The 16,822-nt window shown below is 41.1% G+C and overlaps 1 non-coding gene across 1 annotated transcript; it reads right to left on the bottom strand.

Annotated features, from left to right (window-relative positions):
* Positions 1-12,998: 12,998 nt before the first annotated feature.
* On the bottom strand, positions 12,999-13,071 carry TRNAW-CCA (transfer RNA tryptophan (anticodon CCA)). Its single transcript has one exon. It is a non-coding gene; the product is annotated as a tRNA-Trp (tRNA).
* Positions 13,072-16,822: the final 3,751 nt, after the last annotated feature.

Genomic DNA, 16,822 nt, shown 5'->3' with positions numbered 1-16,822 from the left:
GATAGCCTCATCCACCAGAAGGCAGAAAGCTGAAGCAAGAAGAACTACAGTCCTGCAGCCTGTGGAAAACCACATTCATAGAAAGATAGACAAGATGAAAAGGCAGAGGGCTATGTACCAGATGAAGAAACAAGATAAAAGAAACAAGATAAACAAGAAAAACAACTAAATGAAGTGGAGATAGGCAACTTTCCAGAAAAAGAATCCAGAATAATGATAGTGAAGATGATTCAGGACCTCAGAAAAAGAATGGAGGCAAAGATCAAGAAGATGCAAGAAATGTTTAACAAAGACCTAGAAGGATTAAAGAACAAACAAACAGAGATGAACAATACAATAAGTGAAATTAAAAAATACGCTAGAAGGAATCAATAGCAGAATAACTGAGGCAGAAGAACGGATAAGTGACCTAGAAGACAGAATGGTGGAATTCACTGCTGCGGAACAGAATAAAGAAAAAAGAATGAAAAGAAATGAAGACAGCCTAAGAGACCTCTGGGACAACATTAAACACAACAACGTTCGCATTATAGGGGTCCCAGAAGGAGAAGAGAGAGAGAAAGGACCAGAGAAAATTTTTTTTTTTTTTCTTTTTGCGGTATGCGGGCCTCTCACTGTTGTGGCCTCTCCCGTTGCGGAGCACAGGCTCCGGACGCGCAGGCCCAGCGGCCATGGCTCACGGGCCCAGCCGCTCCGCGGCATATGGGATCCTCCCAGACCGGGGCACGAACCCGTATCCCCTGCATCGGCAGGTGGACTCTCAACCACTGCGCCACCAGGGAGGCCCCAGAGAAAATATTTGAAGAGATTATAGTCGAAAACTTCCCTAACATGGGAAAGGAAATAGCCACTCAAGTCCAGGAAGCACAGAGAGTCCCATACAGGATAAACCCAAGGAGAAACACGCCGAGACACAAAGTAATCAAATTGGCAAAAACTAAAGACAAAGAAAAATTATTGAAAGCAGCAAGGGAAAAACGACAAATAACACACAAGGGAACTCCCACAAGGTTAAGAGCTGATTTCTCAGCAGAAACTCTACAAGCCAGAAGGGAGTGGCATGATATACTTAAAGCGATGAAAGGGAAGAACCTACAACCAAGATTACTCTACCTAGCAAGGATCACATTCAGATTTGATGGAGAAATCAAAAGCTTTACAGACAAGCAAAAGCTAAGAGAATTCAGCACCACCAAACCAGCTCGACAACAAATGCTAAAGGAACTTCTCTAAGGGGAAACACAAGATAAGAAAAGGACCTACAAAAACAAACCCAAAACACTTAAGAAAATGGTAATAGGAACATATATATCGATAATTACCTTAAACGTGAATGGATTAAATGCTCCAACCAAAAGACACAGACTTGCTGAATGGATACAAAAACAAGACCCATATATATGCTGTCTACAAGAGACCCACTTCAGACCTAGGGACACATACAGACTGAAAGTGAGGGGATGGAAAAAGATATTCCAGGCAAATGGAAATCAAAAGAAAGCTGGAGTAGCAATACTCATATCAAATAAAATAGACTTTAAAATAAAGAATGTTACAAGAGACAAGGAAGGACACCACATACTGATCAAGGGATCAATTCAAGAAGAAGATATAACAATTATAAATATATATGCACCCAACATAGGAGCACCTCAATACATAAGGCAACTGCTAACAGCTATAAAAGAGGAAATTCACAGTCACACAGTAATAGTGGGGGACTTTAACACCTCACTTACACCAATGGACAGATCATCCAAACAGAAAATTAGTAAGGAAAAACAAGCTTTAAATGACACAGGTGACCAGATAGATTTAATTGATATTTATAGGACATTCCATCCAAAAACAGCAGATTACACTTTCTTCTCAAGTGCGCATGGAACATTCTCCAGGATAGATCACATCTTAGGTCACAAATCAAGCCTCAGTAAATTTAAGAAAATTGAAATCATATCAAGCATCTTTTCTGACCACAACGCTATGAGATTAGAAATCAATTACAGGGAAAAAAATGTAAAAAACACAAACACATGGAGGCTAAACAATACGTTACTAAATAACCAAGTGATCACTGAAGAAATCAAAGAGGAAATCAAAAAATACCTAGAGACAAATGACAATGAAAACACGACGATCCAAAACCTATGAGATGTGGCAAAAGCTGTTCTAAGAGGGAAGTTTATAGCTATACAAGCCTACCTCAAGAAACAAGAAAAATCTCAAATAAACAATCTAACCTTACACCTAAAGGAACTAGAAAAAGAAGAACAAACAAAACCCAAAGTTAGCAGAAGGAAAGAAATCGTAAAGATCAGAGCAGAAATAAATGAAATAGAAACAAACAAAAAAACCAATAGCAAAGATCAATAAAACTAAAAGCTGGTTCTTTGAGAAGATAAACAAAATTGATAAACCATTAGCCAGACTCATCAAGAAAAAGAGGGAGAGGACTCAAATCAATAAAATTAGAAATGAAAAAGGAGAAGTTACAACAGACACCACAGAAATACAAAGCATCCTAAGAGACTGCTACAAGTAACTCTATGCCAATAAAATGGACAACCTGGAAGAAACGGACAAATTCTTAGAAAGGTATAACCTCCCAAGACTGAACCAGGAAGAAACAGAAAATATGAACAGACCAATCACAGTAATGAAATTGAAACTGTGATTAAAAATCTCCCAACAAACAAAAGTCCAGGACCAGATGGCTTCACAGGTGATATTCTATCAAACATTTAGAGAAGAGCTAACACTCATTCTTCTCAAACTCTTCAAAAAAAATTGTAGAGGAAGGAACACTCCCAAACTCATTCTATGAGGCCACCATCACCCTGATACCAAAACCAGACAAAGATACTACAAAAAAAGAAAATTACACACCAATATCACTGACGAATATAGATGCAAAAATCCTCAACAAAATACTAGCAAACAGAATTCAACAACACATTAAAAGGATCATACACCATGATCAAGTGAGATTTATCCCAGGAATGCAAGGATTCTTCAATATACGCAAATCAATCAATGTGATACACCATATTAACAAACAGAAGAATAAAAACCATATGATCATCTCAATAGATGCAGAAAAAGCTTTTGACAAAATTCAACACCCATTTATGATAAAAACTCTCCAGAAAGTGGGCATAGAGGGAACCTAACTCAACATAATAAAGGCCATATATGACAAACCCACAGCAAACATCATTCTCAATGGTGAAAAACTGAAAGCATTTCCTCTAAGATCAGGAACAAGACAAGGATGTCCACTCTCACCACTATTATTCAACATAGTTTTGGAAGTCCTAGCCACGGCAATCAGAGAAGAAAAATAAATAAAAGGAATACAAATTGGAACAGAAGAAGTAAAACTGTCACTGTTTGCAGATGACATGATACTATACATAGAGAATCCTAAAGATGCCACCAGAAAACTACTAGAGCTAATCAATAAATTTGGTAAAGTTGAAGGATAAAAAATTAATGCACAGAAATCTCTTGCATTCCTATATACTAATGATGAAAAATCTGAAAGAGAAATTAAGGAAACACTCCCATTTACCAGTGCAACAAAAAGAATAAAATACCTAGGAATAAACCTACCTAGGGAGACAAAAGACCTGTACTCAGAAAACTACAAGACACTGATGAAAGAAATTAAAGATGATACCAACAGATGGAGAGATATACCATGTTCTTGGATTGGAAGAATCAACATTGTGAAAATGACTATACTACCCAAAGCAATCTACAGATTCAGTGCAATCCCTATCAAACTACCAATGGCATTTTTTACAGAACTAGAACAAAAAATCTTAAAATTTTTATGGAGACACAAAAGACCTCAAATAACCAAAGCAGTCTTGAGAGAAAAAAACGGAGCTGGGGGAATCAGACTCCCTGACTTCAGACTATACTACAAAGCTACAGTAATCAAGACAATATGGTACTGGCACAAAAACAAAAATATAGATCAATGGAACAGGATAGAAAGCTCAGAGATAAACCCACACACCTATGGCCAACTAATCTATGACAAAGGAGGCAAGGATATACAATGGAGAAAAGACAGTCTCTTCAATAAGTGGTGCTGGGAAAACTGGACAGCTACATGTAAAAGAATGAAATTAGGACACTCCCTAACACCATACACAAAAATAAACTCAAAATGGATTAGAGACCTAAATGTAAGACTGGACACTATAAAACTCTTAGAAGAAAACATAGGAAGAACACTCTTTGACATAAATCACAAAAAGATCTTTTTTGATCCACCGTCTAGAGTAATGGAAATAAAATAAACAAATGGGACCTAATGAAACTTCAAAGCTTTTGCACAGCAAAGGAAACTACAAACAAGATGAAAAGACAGCTCTCAGAATGGGAGAAAATATCTGCAAACAAATCAACGGACAAAGGATTAATCTCCAAAATATATAAACAGCTCATGCAGCTCAATATTAAAGACACAAACAACCCAATCCAAAAATGGGCAGAAGACCTAAATAGACATTTCTCTGAAGAAGACATACAGATGGCCAAGAAGCACATGAAAACTGCTTGACATCACTAATTATTAGAGAAACGCAAATCAAAACTACAGTGAGGTATCACCTCACACCAGTTAGAATGGGCATCATCAGAAAATCTACAAACAACAAATGCTGGAGAGGGTGTGGAGAAAAGGGAACCCTCTTGCACTGTTGGTGGGAATGTAAATTGCTACAGCCACTATGGAGAACAGTATGGAGGTTCCCTAAAAAACTAAAAATAGAATTACCATATGACCCAGCAATCCCACTACTGGGCATATACTCAGAGAAAACCATAATTCAAAAAGACACATGCACCCCAATGTTCATTGCAGCACTATTTACAATAGCCACGTCATGGAAGCAACCTAAATGCCCATCAACAGACGAATGGATAAAGATGTGGTACATATATACAACAGAAATTACTCAGCCATAAAAAGGAATGAAATTGGGTCATTTGTAGAGACGTGGATGGATCTAGAAACTGTCATACAGAGTAGAGGAAGTCAGAAAGAGAAAAATAAATATCGTATATTAACGCATATAGGTGGAACCTAGAAAAATGGTACAGATGAACTGGTTTGCAGGGCAGAAATTGAGACACAGATGTAGAGAACAAATGTATGGACTCCAAGGGGGGAAAGCAGCAGGGGGTGGGGTGGTGGTGTGATGAATTGGGAGATTGGGATTGACATGTATACACTGATGTGTATAAAATGGATGACTAATAAGAACCTGCTGTATAAAAAAAATAAAATAAAATTCAAAAAAAAGAATGGAATATTACTCAGCCATAAAAAGGAATGAAATAATGCCATTTGCAGCAACATGGATAGACCTAGAGATTATCATACTAAGTGCAGTCAGACAGAGAAAGACAAATATCATATGATATCACTTATATGTGAAATCTAAAAAAAGTTACAAATGAACTTATTTACAAAACAGAAACAGACTCACAGACATAGAAAACAAACTTATGGTTACCAAGGGGGAAAGGGGAAGGGATGGATAAATTAGGAGTTTGGGATTAACAGGTACACGTTACTATATACAAAATAGATAAACAACAAGGATCTACTGCATAGCACAGGGAACTATATTCAATACCTTGTAATAACCTATAATGGAAAAGAATCTGAAAAAGAATACATATGTATATATGTGTATATATATGTATATAGTGTGTATATATATGAATATATATATGAATCACTTTGCTATGCACCTCAAACTAACACATTGTAAATTAACTATATGTCAATTTAAAAAATTTAAAACTTTAATGCATCAAAGGAACTATTAAGAGAGTAAAAGGACAACCCATAGAGTGGGAGAAAATATTTACGTCATATACCTTTATCTTTACTTTTATCTAGCTAAAAGTATAGTTTCTAAAAGACACAGGATAAGCAGGGTGCATCTTACTTTTACTCCAAGATTTTTTGGAGAACACATTCTTTAAATATTAAGACATAATAATAGAGAATGCAGAATTTACACAAAATTCTAGGTACCGTGGGAGACTTTAAGAAATGTGGAACGTGAAGTCAAGCATGTGGTGGGAATGTGAGTTCAACTTCTTGCTCTCCTGCCAACGAGGGACTTGTACAGGAGAGTTTACAAAATCTGCAGGGCTCTGTGGATGGAAGGACCCAGAGGGCTGCCTTGCTGGGCAGGCTGGTGGGGAGACCACAGACAAGGTCAGCCACCAGGAGGAAGCCTGGACCTTACTGGGTCTGTCACTGCCACGTCCCTGAGCCTGGCACAGCACCTGGTTCCTAGCTCACTGAATTAGGCCTCTTTTGTTTGCAGGTAACAGAAGCTGATCTCAGAGTGGGTGTGCAAAAATGGGAAACTCTCGGCTCCTGTGACTGACAAGTTCAGGGTAGCTGGGGTCAGGATGGCTGTATCAAGGGATGAAGCATCCTCATACTTATGCTCCTGACAGAAGTGCAGAAGGGCCATGCTGATGTTCCTGTGTCCCAGCAACCCCCGTAGAGAGAGAACTTCTCTTTCTCCACGGTTGCGGCAAAGGTCCTGGGACAGAGTTTCATTGGAATGACTTGGGTCACGTGCCCACCCCTGGATGAAACACTGTAACAGGGGAACAGAAGATTCTGATTGGCCAGGCCTGAGTCCGGGCCAGGAGCGGGCATCCTGCTGGGTGAGCCCCAGAGAGAAAAACTTCTGCGAGAGAAGGGAAAATGGCAAGAACAGGTGCTTTATGTAATAATATACATGTATATTTACTGACATGTAAAAACGTTCACAGCGTATTACTAAATGAAAAAATAAGTTATAGTGTCTACAATTTTTTGACCTATAGTGAAAATCTCACAACATTTGCAGTAAAATATTAACATCTGTCATCATTGGCAGCGAGATTATGGGAAATATTCTTTTTGCTTATCTGTATTTTGAAAAAAATTTTTTTGCAATAAATGTGTGGTACTTATTAATAAGAAAGGAAAATAAAAGTTGGTTTTTTGGTTTTTGGTTTTTTTAACATTCTATTGTGAGAGTTTGCTTTTTCAAGTTTTGTTTTTAAATTTGTCACAGGGTTTGGCTTTCTGAGCTCCAGGCTGGAATATGTGGCGGGTTTCCTGCTTGGGGAACTGTGTTTTTCCAGGTTGCCTGAGAGGCACTGGGAGTTTGGAACAAACAGGAGCTGCCCGTTTCTCATGAAGCCCTGACTCTGGGGCAGCCCCTGGACCTGGGTCACCACACCACCCTTAACGCTGAGCCCCACATGCCAGGCCTCAAGCCTGTGTATTTAATTTTACCCTTATTTGCATGAGCACTGTTACTCACGCAATGTTAATGTTGTGAGACTTTTCCTTCTGGGGAAAAAATGTTTTTTCTTATATAAATGGGATTGTTGACATTATTTATATCTTGTTTTTTTATTTAGTAATATGTCTATCTTTATGCCAGCATCACACTATCTTGAAATTCTGTTGCTTTGCAGTAAATTTTGAGAGTGTGAGTTTCCCATTTTTCTTTTTTCAGGATTGTTTTGGCTATGCAGGGTCCCTTGTCATTCCATGTGACTTTTAGAATCAGTTTTTTTTGCCAGTTCTTTTGCCAGAAGAACTTTGCCAGTTCTTCAAAGAAGTGAGTCGGGAATCTGACAAGGGATGGCACCGAATCCATAGATCAGTTTGGGGACTATTGCCATCTTAATAGCAATAAGTCTTCTGATCTATGTATATGGAATGTTTTAAAATCCATTTAGATCTTTTTTTTTTTTTTTTTTTTTTTTTTTTTTTTTTTTGCGGTACGCGGGCCTCTCAGTGTTGTGGCCTCTCCCATTGTGGAGCACAGACTCCGGACGCGCAGGCTCAGCGGCCATGGCTCACGGGCCCAGCCGCTCCGCAGCATGTGGGATCTTCCCGGACCGGGGCACGAACCCGTGTCCCCTGCATCGGCAGGCGGACTCTCAACCACTGCACCACCAGGGAAGCCCCATTTAGATCTTTAATTGCTTTCAACGATGTTTCATGGTTTCCACCGATAAATTTTGCACTCCTTTTGTTAAATTTACTCTTAAGTATTTTATTATTCTTGATGCTGTTTTTTGTTTGTTTGTTTGGAATAGTTTTCTTAATTTCATTTTCGGGTTTTTCATTGCAAATATGTAGAAATATAATTGATTTTTTATATATATTGATTTTGTATTCTGCAACCTTCCTGAATTCATTTGTTAGCTCTAGTAGTTTTTTAGTGAACTGTTTAGGATTTTCCATATACAAGATCATGTCATCTGCAAATAGAGATAATTTTACTTCTTCCTGTCCAATACAGAATCCTTTTATTTCTTTTTCTTGCCTAATTGCCCTGGCTAGAACCTCCAGTACAATGCTGAGTAGAAGTGGTGAGAGTGGACATCCTTGTGTTGCTCCTGATATCAAGAGGAAAGCATCCAGTCTTTCACCAGTAAGTATGATGTTAGTGGGTTTTGCGTAGATGCTCTTTATAGAAGATCTCTTCTACTCCTAGTTTGTTGTTTTAATGAAAGGGTGTTGGATTTTGTCAAATGCTTTTTCTGTGTATTTTGATGATCCTGTGGTTTTTGTTTTTATTCCATTGATATGGTGTAGAACATTAATTGATTTTCAGATGATTTTCAGATTTTCAGATGTTAAATCAACCTTGCGTTCCTGTGACAGATTCCATTTGCTCGTGGTGTATATTTTTCTGTGATGTGGATTTGTGCGAGTATTTTGTTTAGGATTTCTGAATCCAATTTCATAAGAGATAATGGCCTATAGCTTTCTTTTCTGGTGCTATCTTCACTATTTTGGTGTCAGGGTAATACTGGCCTCATAGAATGAGTTGGGAAGTATTCCTTCCTCTTCCACTTTTGGAATAGTTTGTGAAGACTTCTTTGGTATGAATTCTTCTTTAAATTTTGGTAGAATTCTGCAGTGAAGCCATCTGATCCTGGGCTTTTCTTTGTAAGTAGTGTTTTGATTACTAATTCAATATTTTGTTAAAGATTTTCTATTTCTGGGAACTCCCTGGTAGTCCAGTGGTTAGGACTTGGCACTCTCACTGCCAGGGGCCCGGGTTCCTGAAGGTAGTTTGTATCTTTACAGGAATCTATTCGTTTCATCCAAGTTATCTAATTTATTGGCATACAATTGTTCATAGTCTTCCTTTATAATCCACTTTATTTCTGTAAGGTTGGTAGTAATATTCCTTCTTTCATTACTGATTCTAGTAATTTGAGTATTCGTTTTTATTTTCTTGGTCAATTCAGCTAAAGTTTGTCAATATGGTTGATCTTTTCAAAGACCCAGGACTTGATTTCATTGATTTTTCTCTACATTTTTCTAACTCTATTTCATTTATTTCCACTCCAGTCTTCATTCTGCTTTCTTTAGGCTTAGTTTGCTCTTATTTTACCATTGTCTTAAGGTAGAAGTTAGGTTATGGACTTAAAATCATTCTTTTTATATTGTAGGTAGTTACGGCTTAAAATTTCCTCTAAGCATGGCTTTAGCTGCTCTTTGGTGTTTTGTATCTTCATTTTTATTCACTTCATTTTCTAATTTTCCTTTCGGTTTCTTCTTTGACTCATTGGTTATTTAGGAGTATGTTATTTAATTTTCACATACTTGTGAGCTTCCCAAATTTCTTTCAACAGAATAACAAAGAGACACATTTGTGGGACTTCCCTGGCGGTCCAGCGGTTACGACTCTGCACTTGCACTGCAGGGGCCACAGGTTCAATCCTTGGTTGGGGAATTAAGATCCTGCATGCGGCATGGTGTGGCACAAAAAAAAAAAGAGACACACACACACACTTGTGCACGTGTTCTAAGGTTTCTGCGGGATACGTTCCTGGGTGTGAAATTGCTGGGTTAAGGGTAAATATATTCAGCATTTACTTAGATCTTGCAGAAAGGTTGTATCAGTTTGCACACCCACCAGCAATGTGTGAGAGATCTGGGTAAGGTAGAATTTTCTAGTTTGTGTGAACCTCATGGATAAAACAACTGTTTGAATTACATTTCAATTATAAATGAGATTGCACATTCTTTTTCATATCTTCTTTGGCCAGTTGTATTTCTTTCTCTGGAATTTATATTGAAGTAAGGTGTGAGGTAGGAATCAAACTTTATTTTGTTTTCCACACCTGACCCAACATGCTTTCAGGCTTTCCTCTCCTTTGCAATAGTTCTAAATTTTGTATAGTCAAAGTTGTCCATCTCTCCTTTATGGCTCCCATCTTTGATGTCATGCTGTTTGACACTGCCTCTGTTGGACAGAGCTCTTTATGCCTGGCTATCCTGGGCTTCCATTGCTCAGGGCCTCACTGGAGCTCTTGTCAGAAGCTTCTCTTGTTTAAGGAGCAGCCCAGGGCCCCCTCCCTTAGCAGAAAGGCAGGAATGGGATGGCTGTCTCTAAGAAGGATGGTGGACCTGTAAGCTTTGTGACTGACATGTCTAGGACCCACGTTTATCCTCATTGCTTTTTCTTTTTAAAATGTTATTATTTTGGGACTTCCCTGGCAGAAGAGTGGTTAAGACTCTGTGCTTCCACTGTAGGGGGCGTGGGTTCGATCCCTGATCAGGGAACGAAGATCTCACATGCCATGCAGTGCAGCCAAAATACATAAATAAATAAAATCTTATTATTTTATTTTTAATCTTCATTCATTCCTTTCTGTTATCTTGCCTATGTTTATTTTGCTTTTTGATTTCTAACTTCTTGACATGAACACTTTAGTTCATTTAATTTTGCTTTCTTTATGTTAGTAAAAATTCACTTATGGTTATGATTTTCCTTGAATAAAGCTTTGACCACCCTCCACGTGCACAATTTTTATATTTTTTCACTGTCATTATTCAAAATAGTAATTGCAGTGTGGATTCTCTTTTTCACAAAAGAACGACCTAGGATAGTTCCCTTCCCTTCTGTTTCCTTGTTCTGGTGGCTAGATTTCTAAACCTTTTGTTAATAACATCTGGTCTTACGGCATATAATTTCTGCTTTAAGTTTTTCATTGAGATATAATTCATAGAACATAAAAGTTACCATTTAAAAGTCAAACACAATTTAGTAGTTTCAGTGTATTTACCATGTTGTGCAAACATCTCCATGATCTAATTTCAGAGTATTTCCATCACCCAATTTCTGTTTTTAAAATATTTATTGAGAAACCCACTCACATTAAGTCAAGTAAAAAGGGGAACACTCTCACAGAAATGAAGTGGAGGAACAATAGCTGGACTTCAGAGGAAAAAGAAAGTACCAGGAAGCTACTCTAGGGCTGGGAATCTCTTATTGAACCTCTTTCTTTTCATCTACTCCAATATCTACTCTGTAGATTAGTTTCATTCACTTGAACATGGCTCAACATGACCACCAGCCCCAATTTTATATAACTCTTTAGATCCACGGTTTGCCACAGTTTTTGTGTCCTAAAATCCTTATTTCCTAAAGGGTCTGATTGCCGTAAGTTGGGTCAGGTGTTCACTCCTGATCCAATCACCTGTGGCCATAATGGATGGTTACTTGCTCACCACCCCCACCCCCCAGCTGCGCTAGGAATGGGGTCAGGTTCCCTTAGAAAGATTATATGGGAAGTGATGTGATGTCCAGCATATCTAATACAATGGCCTGAAATAGGATCCATTTTTAGGAATTATCCATGAGCACTGGAAAAGAAGGCCTTCTCTATGGGCACGATCTGCATGTACACACACAAGCACAGGTACGCACCCACACTTACTTAAGAACAGAGCAGTGCTATTAACTGCTGTAAGACTTTTGAACAGAGAGACGGTGGGTGATTGTGTTGTGGTCTAGCCAGCCTGTTAGTACCATGATGGGAAGTTGAGTGGAGGTGTCCCTGTAGGAACTAGACATTCCCACTGCCCATCAGCCTGGGAAGAATTGGACCTGGGAGAGAAAGTGAGGACTTGGAGCAGGGGCTGGTGTAAGGTGCTTTATTTATTTTAAAATTTATTTCATTGAAGTATAGCTGATTTACAATGTTGTGTTAATTTCTACTGTACAGCAAAGTGATTCTGTTATTTATACATATATATATATATACATATATGTGTGTGTGTGTGTATATATATATATATATATACACACACACACACACACACACACACATTCTTTTTCATATTCTTTTCCATTATGGTTTATCACAGGGTACTGAATATAGTTCCCTGTGCTATATAGCAGGACCTTGTTGTTTATCCATTCTACATATAATAGTTTGCATCTGCTAACCCTAAACTCCCAATCCATCCCAGTATAAGGTGCTTTAGAGAGAGGAAAAGGTAGCTCCTGTCCTTTCTGAATCCTGAAGGGCACTTCCTCCCATCCTTTGACTGATGACCAGAGCTAGCCAGTCACCTGTGGTAGATTTGGCTGTGCTGTGGCTCCTGCCTGCTCTGCCTTGACCATCTGACAAGCCTTGATGAGCTGCCCAGCCCAGCCCTGGTTGTGTCATGGGGACTAAGAGGAAGGCCTATGTCCATACCCAGCCTGCAGGGCAAAGGGAGCACAAGGCCCCCAGAGTAGCATGACATGGTCCACCCGGAAGGGGACCCTCAGGGACGGGAGGCAGGCCTAGGAGAGTCAAGGCCTGGGAGGGTCAACTGCCCTCCTTCTCAGGAGGTTCTCTCACCATGGGCAGTCTCAGAGAAGGGGAGCTTTGTCATGAAAGCTTCCTTACAACTCTGCTCTTCATTTTTTTCAAATAACCTGCTGGGAAATGAGAAGGATGTCACCTACCTTCCATTACAATTGCTCAATTCTCCACACATTTCTAGCAGTGTTTGCCTTATGTAATTTCTGGTGGGATTTGGTACAGAAAACTGTTTTAATTGCATATTACACTCTTAAAAAAATATATATATATATATTTGGCTGTGCCAGGTCTTAGTTGCAGCATGCAGGCTCTTAGCTGTGGCATGCGGGATCTAGTTCCCTGACCAGGGATTGAACCTGGGCCCCCTGCATTGGGAGCGTGGAGTCTTAACCACTGGACCACCAGGGAAGTCCCACAAATTACTCTTTATCCACAGAAAATATTGATCCATAAAATGACATTTGGTCCAGTTTAATTTTTTTGTCTTGAATTGCATTGCCTAATACTAAATGACCCTGATTTTCTGGTCTCATCTACTTGATATACCTGCGCTCATTCTTTTCCATGTAACCTTTTTGTTTTTAGATCGGTTGTTTTTGGATGTTTTTCTCCAATTCTGTATGGGAAACGTCTATACCACTAATGGATGAGGGGCATCTTGCCCGGCAGGGTAGTTGAGTGGTTGAGCAGGTGTGCTGGTGTGACCCACAGCACACCTCCGTGGGGCTCTCCCGGCACATCTCCTGCCCAGTTGTCATGGATGCTGTGCTGCTCAGCAGTTCTGGGCTGACAACCTGCAAACTCATGGGTCTCCCAAGTAGCTTTGTAAACATGAACTTAAATCATGGCTAGAAAACATCAGTTAACAACTTAGGGAAGCATCACATAAAGAGACAGTGAGAGGCTGTCGCCACCGGGGAGTCAGTGGTGGGCAGCTGGCAGGTTGGAAAGGAGAGAACCATCACCTGGTTCTTCACCTTCACCTTTGTGAAAACCCAAGAGGGAAGCAGAGCAGGGGAGGGAGGGGGAGAGACAGACAGACTGACCTGGAATCTAGCTTTGCCTGGAGCCAGAGGCAGCTTGGGCTTTTTCAGTTTTGTAAGTCAATGAATTCTCTTTTAAATTAAGTTAGTTTAGAGTGGGTTTAACTTGCAACTGAAGAAATCCCAGTAAATCCAGGGCAGGGCCTCCAAAGTCAGTCTGGAACTTCACTGAGCATGAGCAAAGCTCCATATCAAGAATCCCTAGAAAGGAGAAGAATAACTTGGCAATGGCTGCAGCTTAATGTCATCTGTGGCTTGACTGGACACTGTCAGAAGTCTCTTTGATTTTCTTTCAGGAATTTTTACATATTTGCTTTCCATATACCTTTCATATTGAGGTGATGAGACAGAACTACGACATTTTTTTGGAACTATTGGAGCCAAATTGTTACATAAATTTGGGTCAGAATTGCTTTCAGCTGTAAGAGACCGCACAACAACATATTCTCTCTCATTCTCTCCCTCTCCCTCTCTCTCTCACACACTCACACACACACACTTCTAGAGGTTGCCCCGTGGCAGCAAGACTGCTGGGGGAGCGCCAAGCATGGTGTTCTCTCACCACAGTCAAGAGGAGCAAGTGGGGGCCGGGGCAAAGTCCCTTCTCCAAGGCCTCCCAACAGGCTTAAGCTGAATTCTCTTTAGCCAGAACTGGGTCACACAGGTACCCTGACTGCGGGAGGGGCTGGACAAGTGAACATTCAGCAAATAGAAATGAGATTACCGAGACAGATTTAAACCAATCGTGACTTTCCTCAGGAGCTAGTGGAAGGTCCTATCTTTCTTGAGATTAAAGTATCTCCAGTCGCCACCTGCAAAAAAATTGGATTCTGTGAGCAGGGAAGGGGAGTGGGTGGGAAAGGGCAGTGAGTAAGTAACAAGGTCCACCATATAGGGCACACAGGGCCATGTTTACATTTGGCCTTGATCGGAGTCTGGTTTTGTTTTTGTTTTTAATAGAAATTACCATTTTAATTAAAATGCAGACTGGAGAACTTAGTATATGAAGAGGAAACACTGGGGGCTTAAAATCCTTTAAAACATCAGAATTTAAAGCCAGAGCCTGGGTTTTTAACCGGGTGGTTTACATGAAGCTCCAACACCTAGCATAATGCTGATTGGCTGAGTAAATTTGCTTGTTGAATGAATGAACGCATGCCTACCACAGTGATAGCTTTGGGGCTGGTGTGTCAGGAGAACTGAGCTGGTCTGGTTCTGCCACCACTTCCTGTGCGATTTCAAGCTGACCTCTCACAGCTTCTAGTTCTTTCTCAAATGAGGCTTGGCAGGTTGAACTGTGTTTCCCTTCCGTTCTAAAAGGCTTGAGTTCAGATTGCTTTTGACCTCTGTGACCTTCTATTGTTTACTCGTGGGTTCATCTCAGCAGGCAGCCTTTCCAGCCCAGCAAAAGCAGTGTCAAAGCAGCAGCACGGGGCTCAGACGGACAGACCACAACATAGCCAGCCTCTCCAGGCCGACTTTTTGGAGTAAAGGCCCAAGAAATCAATGTTGCTTAGGTAACACTGTGAGACAGGAAAGGGCGAAAACGTCACCAACAGGCTCTAGAGGGAGACTCTGGCTGCACAGGCCTTGGGAGCCCCCAGTTCTGCTGAGCCCCACGCTGATCCAGTTTTCTCTCCAGCCTCAAGGATGACGAGGGCTGAGTCTGGGTCCTGGGTCCTGGGTCCTGGCCCCGGATTCCTCAGAAGGCAGTCTGGGGGCTTTAGGGGGATGTGTCAAGATGCTTTCAGGCCGGAACAGACAGGCCTCGAAGGTTGGTTACACCCAGCTCCCACCGAAGTCTCTCTTCTCGAATTCATGAGACAGCCCTTGGCGCTAGGAAAGTGGCTGAGAAGGGGGCAGAACAGTAAGTGGCAAACCAGTGACGTGAGGGAGGAAGCGCAAGACCCCAGGATGGGTGGACGTCGGCCTCGTGTTTGGTCAGAAGCAGGTCCAGAGGCAGGCAAGGAGGAAACCAGGCCCTGGCAGGGCAGCAGCACCGTGAGACCCCTGCCTTCCTCCTCTCGGCGGGCTGCACACAGGTCCCGTGAGCTACAAGAGGTGAGGGGTGCCTGGGATGCAGTTGGGGTGTGTGGCTGGAGAGGAGATGACTGGGGAGAGAGCGTGTATGTGCACAAACCTCTGAGTAGCTGTGCAGAGGGACAGGCCCAGGGAGCAGGGGCTGAGCATAAGCCCCCAGACCATAAGCCCGAGGGGAGAGGCATCTCCGGCACGGCTATAGTCAAGGCAAGAGGTGCACCTGGGAGAGGTATTGGCGCTAAGAACCGTTCTGATTCCTTTCTACCCTGAGGCCGTGGGATTCTAGAAATTCATCAGGATGGACTTGGTAGAAACTCCAGGTATCATCTTCGTAAGAGAGGCAGAAGGAGGGGCAGGAGAGGAAAAAAAGAAAAGCCCACACACAAGTGTACCTTTTTATATAGAATTTGTACAATATATTTCTCTTCATTTGCATATTTTACCCACAACTTAACATCCTTTATACAGGCTGAACTTACTCAGCTGATATAATCAAAATTCTTTCCTTCAACCAAATAAGAAAAATTCAAAATCGTAAACCTGTAAGAAAACAAATTAAAAACGATGATGAAAATAAGTCACTCCTCGTTAGGAACAGCGTCTGTCTGTACAATATACATGGTTTGGAACAGATTTCTTTATAGATTAGGCACATGTTTCCACAACACCTTCATTCCTGCCAGTTTTATCTCATTTCAGGCAGTCCTGCCTAAGAAGGATCAGAGGGATGTTGGTCTTGATGGAAATCGCGCTTTCGGGTGCTGCTGGCCCAGCTGGGGACCAGGGGAGCGGGGCCTGGCTCAGCGGCGCCACCCAGTGGCTGGAAGCAGAGGCGGGTGGGATGCAGGGGAGCTGGGAGAGGCAGGGCCCTGCCAGGAGAGAGCAGCAGTTGTGGGTGAAGGGGAAACCGAGGCTTATTCTGTGCAAACTGGATACAGAGAGACCAGAATAGCAAGGGTGGTGTACACAGAGAAGCTATGAGGAGTCCAGCGTTTATTTACAGTTTATTTTCCAGGCGGGAGGATGGGGAGCAAAGCTGGTGGCTGGTGGCTGCTGTCAGTTTGAGGCACGGAGGG

The sequence above is a fragment of the Mesoplodon densirostris genome, chromosome 18 (genome assembly GCF_025265405.1).
Source record: "Mesoplodon densirostris isolate mMesDen1 chromosome 18, mMesDen1 primary haplotype, whole genome shotgun sequence".
NCBI classification, from domain to species: Eukaryota; Metazoa; Chordata; class Mammalia; order Artiodactyla; family Ziphiidae; genus Mesoplodon; species Mesoplodon densirostris.
The sequence above is the reverse complement of the archived record's forward strand: the minus strand, read 5'-3'. Positions and strand labels throughout refer to the sequence as shown.